The sequence below is a fragment of the Phoenix dactylifera genome, chromosome 1, assembly GCF_051530095.1.
Source record: "Phoenix dactylifera cultivar Ajwa chromosome 1, Ajwa_hap1_PhDact_Kaust_v1.1, whole genome shotgun sequence".
Lineage (NCBI taxonomy): Eukaryota > Viridiplantae > Streptophyta > Magnoliopsida > Arecales > Arecaceae > Phoenix > Phoenix dactylifera.
The window spans coordinates 4,085,024-4,091,023 of NC_143190.1; positions in this window are offsets into that span (position 1 = coordinate 4,085,024).

Here is a 6,000-nt window from a genome sequence, read left to right on the forward strand (position 1 = left end):
ATAGAGCTTATTTATTTTTTGGGTTGGGCTAGGGTATATCATTGAGTCAGCTTGGGCCTGGTCCGAGCCTGAGTTGAGCTCAGATAAAGCTTGAAACAGAGCCCAAATTTAGGGCCCAGATCTATTTGCTTTTGCATGTTGTTATTTGGAGAGAATGATAAAAAATTAAAAGACAAAAATTAGAATGGATTTAGTTGAGAATGATATATCATACATCATTTACTTTGGTTGTAGGGGAGAACCCAAGTTTTGACTAGCCAATTTACTTATGAAGTAACAAAATAAAATATTAAACTTCAACCGAGTTCGGACCAGATATATTTTTGGCCCAAACGGGTAATTCAAAATAATTCAATTGAGTTTGAGTAAAAATTTTTGAACCTAAATCCAGCATGAAGTCTGAAAAACATTCGGACCATATTTAAGTAGGGGCATGGCTCGGCCCACTTAATTACAGCCCTATCTAAGACGGGAATTAATCCTACTCAAGCACAGGCACCTCAAAAATTTGGATGCCGGTGCTGGGAGCCTAGCCCGAGGCTGACGGCTAGAGGAGAGGTCATTTCAGCAGTCTATCCTCTAAATACGAGACACCAAGCAGGCTATTGATTTGAGTCCTGAGTGGTGCATTCCGAACAATTTAGGCTTGGGGGTAAGTTTCCTCGAATGGATCTTCCTCAACTTTCTTTTTTCTCAAGAAGAATTACAGCTGAAATATTGATGCAGTTGCCTGACTTGCTAAAGACCTCTGAAGTGTGAGCATAGCCAGAAGCATGAGCTTCCTACCACCCAACTTGGCCTTCATTCACGCTAAAAGTTCTGTATTGTAGTTGATCATTTGCTAGATGGAAGGTTAATTCAGATTGTTCATGAATACGAAGAATAACGCACCGTATTAAACCATGCATGGAGAGACTTCTTAGCTTCCAAGCACCAACTCTTTACCTAATTCCATTAACCACCCCTATAAGAGCCCCACATTGTTCTTCCTGAAGCCATCAGAACCTTCATGTTCACTGATGGATCCAAAATCCTACTCCATCATATTGTTGAACCTCCTGCTCAGCTTCAACTCATGCATGGGTGCTCGACCACTTCTCGACCCTATAACAGGAAGAGGTATTATTCCAGCTATCAATCCCAGTGCTGCCTCGCCTGAGACTGAGCCTCACTCAGCAGCAACGTTACCATCAGTCTCAGTTACCAGTGCTGATCGCATGCCTGAGGCTGAGACCCAACAATCGTCGGTGCTACCTCCCCAGCCTGAACCACTGCGGCTTCCCGAGATGCTGAACACTGGCAAATGGCTACCAGTGTCCAACCTGCCTTCCATTCCCTTCTTCCCTATAAGGCAGATCAACCCAGCAGTGCCTTTCATGCCAATTCCTAACATTCCAATAATTCCTGGCATTCCCTTTGTTCCTCCTTTCCCTGGGCTGGGGCACCTCCAAGGCTGGGCTTCGATTTCCAATCCATCTCAGCAAATGCCATTTGGTTCATTTGGAGGGTACCCATTTCAACCATGAAAATCCATATATGGGTTGTGCCAGTATTGAAGTTGTAATGCATTCTTTTTTTTTTTTTTTCTTTCAGAGAGAAGTTTATTATAAAGTTTGATCCTGTGGAATGTCTCTGACAATTCACAGCTGTTATTTCTAGCAATGTGTTTTTTGATGAAATAGGTCCAACTTGTGTTATTTGATCACTTGGATTTAAATTAATAATGTTAGAGAAAACTTCTGTTGGAGTTCAGCAAACTACTCTTGTTTAAATTCCAGCTTTTATTAGAGACTGTGAACAGGAACTGGGGTTGCAAATCTTCTCCCTTATGTCAAACCTATGGATGAAAGAGGAAATCCAACATCCAAAAGAAACAAGGGGGTCCTAGAATTTTAATCTACATGTTCATATCTCACTGTTCACCATATATTCTGATTGCAAAATGGAGTGAACTAAATGATTTCCCAATGATTATGCCTTGAGTCACATAACCCTAATTTCTAGATATTTTCATGGGTCTAATTTTTTTACATCAAATAATTTTCTTAAAAAACATCTTGCATTAAACAAAAAATTTTTCTATTCCGGCCACCTGGATCCAATTGACCCCAGTTACAACTACTAATATGTCTAGTTAAGAACCATGGATCACACATAGCTCTCAACTTAACACCAAGGCTGGCGATTAACCAGACCATGCACGAGCAACTTTTGTTTAATTACCTGGAAGTTTGGATCACATTTGGCTTGCTCAATTAGTGAATAAGTGAAGGCACAAACAGATATTTATGGCTTGCTTGAGCTCAGCAAAGGTAAATTTAATATTTAAATAAACTATTAATTATTTTTTATTGTATGTTACTTTAATTATTAGACGTAGATAAAAAAATTCTTAGTTATTTTACTGAATGCTACAAAGGTTAAATAAAACAAGAGCGTATTTCAATTACAAAATTAAGATATTATCATGGAAGTTTAGCATGAGATATGTATATATATATGAAAGTCTTTTTGATGAACATGTATATATGGAAGGCATAAAAGACCTCACGAAGTTCTTTTAAATGAGATGTTCATAAATAACTTATTACTTGGCCTCGAAATCAAATTAGGTAGTTATACCCTGGCCTCAATACAAAGCAGGCCAAGCTTAAACTTGACTTTGCTCTCTCGAGCTCAACTTGTTTTAACTTCCACCACGAACTGACCATCAAACAGATTGGAAATGGATCCTGCTCCGATCAAACCCAATTTGATTCAATTAAGTCTACACCTGATCCATACCAGAACTGATATAAGAGACAAACGCATCCCAAACCCAGCAAGACAAGTTGGTTTTTGATCACGTTGGATGCGACATCCATATCAGAAATGGAATCCATCTTATTGCATCTATTCCCCATAGAGAACAACATCCTTTTTCTTTTAATTAACTCATCTCCTCCTCCTCCTGGTAGTAGGATCAAAGAAATAGGGAAAAGCCATGAGAGCTATCCCACTTGCAGTGTCCAGTATCTTGTCCACCCCTTGAGACAATGAAAAGCTGGCCCAAACGGCAAAAGATCGAGAAGCAACCCTTTTGTTGTCACTCTGGTGGGACCCCACTGCAGCCAGGTTGACGAACGAAGCCCCCTCAAGTCATAGAAGCGGACAACGTAGAACTCCTTCTGACTCGAGTCTCCTCTACGGTCCACCGTGGCACGTCCTGCATGCACTCAGAACGTGCATGGTTGTCCTCACCCACGTGGAGACCGTGGGCTGCGACCATCCTCCATGAGCTCTGCCCCAAATACCGGGGCCCACTCGCCACCTCGGATAAATGTGTGAGCAGGAGCTCACCGCTCTACTTTTCCCATCTAAAGCTGAAGCATCTCTTCTCCGTCGACATAGATCTGCCACCCAGATAGAAGGAACGAAGCCCAAATCCCCACCCCCCTCCTCCTCCTCCCTCCAGTGTATAAATAGATGGCCAGCTCTTGCTTCACTACCCACTCCGAAGTACCAAAGCCTCTTCCTTTAGTATTGGCTAGCTCTTTCTTTCCCTTTGTCTTCTTTGCTCCACCACTGCAATGGCTGTTGTCACCAATGAGAAGTCGTCTCCTTTTGGTTCAGGCTTGGTGGAGACCCGAGATGTGGCATTCGATGATCGGGTCTACCGAGAAAATAATGGAGGGGGTGATGATGACGACGACGATGATTCTGATGTGGCGCCCGCGGCCTAATGATTGGGTCTGAGGTTTTTAGAAGTATGATGAGGGTATAGTACTTAGTGTGCCAGCGTTTTATATATCTTTATGTAGACGTTACACTCTTTGTCATATATTCTAGAATAATTAATGCTTTTAGTTAATCAGTACGGAGGTAGTTTATGATGGTAAAAGAGGGGTTCTACTCTCCCTGAATGTAATATATAGTAGTCTTTTCTATGTACTAGCTGACCGTGATTTAATAATAGTATATGTTGCTACCCCACGGACTCATGACTGCTGCTTAATTCCATCAATCTCTGTGTGTGGGCGTGCGTGTGTTTCTGGCTGGTTGAAGCGAATACGTTTTGAGAAAAGTATATTGTGTTCAATTAAACTAAGGATGCTGTATTAAAGAAAAGGACTTCAAAAAATGATGTATGCTGCTTTTTTGAGAGAAAGAGAGAGATAGGACCGGGTAACTAAAGTGCGGTCGTTCAGAAAGAAAGGTTGCCTTATCTGCAATTATATTAAGGTCCCGTTGGTTATAGCTAGCTTTGAAGAATCCTATGTTACAGGTATACATGAAATTCTGATTCATTGCCCAACTTGCTCTCTGTGGTTTTCTTATTATTTTATGTACCTTATTGATTGAAAATATTTTAAATTTTTTCAAGTGATTCTTAAATTTTTCTTTTTCTTTATGTGTAGCAAGATATATCAGAAAATATAAAGTAATACTGCTTGTAACCTAATGTGTTTAAAACAATGGACACGGTGGGTTGTTTATATTTACGGCTAGGTGAGGTTAAAGTCATCATGTTTTCCTTCTGAGTACCATTAGATCATCCGCTGCTATTATTCATAAAGATGTTTGCTCAGAAAGTATTTAAAATACTAATTTTGGAGCAAAAGTATCAATAGCAATTAGTCATAACATTTCTTCAATAAATCCTTGTTCTAAAGTTTCTTCAAATATTTATAGATTAAACATAGTCTAGAGCAATATATAGTTTTTTCAAAAAACTTTCAAACGTGATTTTTTCTCTACTCAAAGTAAAAAAAAAAAAAAAAGGCCTTTGGCTCCATTTTTATGAGTATATAGGCAATTTTGCGTTTTGGATTTATAATAAACGCATTAATTAATGGAGATGATGATTTATGAAGATTTTTGAATAACTGTGTCTCTGCAAAAGATGAGAGTAGTGGCCACATTCACATAAAACAATTTAGCATGTTTATTATAAAACTTATTGCTATTGATAGATAATCTTAAAACTACAGTTCAAACATAATTTCAGTCCATGGTTCGCTGACTTAAGATTATGAGATCCACTTCTTGATTTGCTCACTGCAACTTAGAGGGTATCATTAAATTATTTCCTTCAACAAGTATGTTTTTTGGTGCATCTATCTCCATAAATGTTCTAAAATCATTCATAATCTTGATGGATTCTGCTGTATACTTTTGTCTATACCCTCTCATTCTTCTTTAAAGGGTATACAAATCCCTGCTGATGGGCCTCATCTGAATTACTTTTGTGGCTTTCCAAGATATCTGATAACACGAACTTTCTATTGGTGTTTCTGGTAGGATTACCAACTTTTATCTTGAAGAATTTGATATATACCTTATTTTGGACAGTAAAGTTTAGTCCCATATGAAATCTGTTAGTTATGATTTTCGGGTGTTTGGCTATTTATGTGCTATTGCATATCTTTTGGGTTTAGATATAGATTTAGCCTGGAAAAGTTAAACTTCATGTGAAATCAAGCCTTGAGCTTTCCAATTGTGGTGCAAATGATCCAGCAAGCCATTTTCTAAAATAGTAATACACACGGAATTGAGGTTAGCTTCAAGAGAGACATACATGCAGAGAAGAAGAGATAAAACTATTATTTTATTCCATTTGGTGAGGTTTTTTTCTTGTCCTGATTTCATTATAAACATGTTAAGACATTTGCAGTTTGCCAACAGAGATCCATAAAATAGTACAAATTTGGCTTATTATTGAGAAAGGGATAATCCTAGACTTAACTTTCTCTCAAAAAAGACATTTCAAGGTTATGCCTTTCAATGAGCTATACCTATAACTCTATAGGGGGTGTTTGGTGATTCAAATGGGATCACCAAGGTGATCACTGATGATTTTCATCCTATGGTAATTAAATTCATGATGAACTAAGATGATCGCATTTGGTAGATTATATTACAATGATTAAAGATTCTTAAGTACCTAGGAGTAGCCTGTTTGGTACTCCATGAGGATTTAAAATTACTGACTATATAATACCAAAATTACTCCTCTTACAT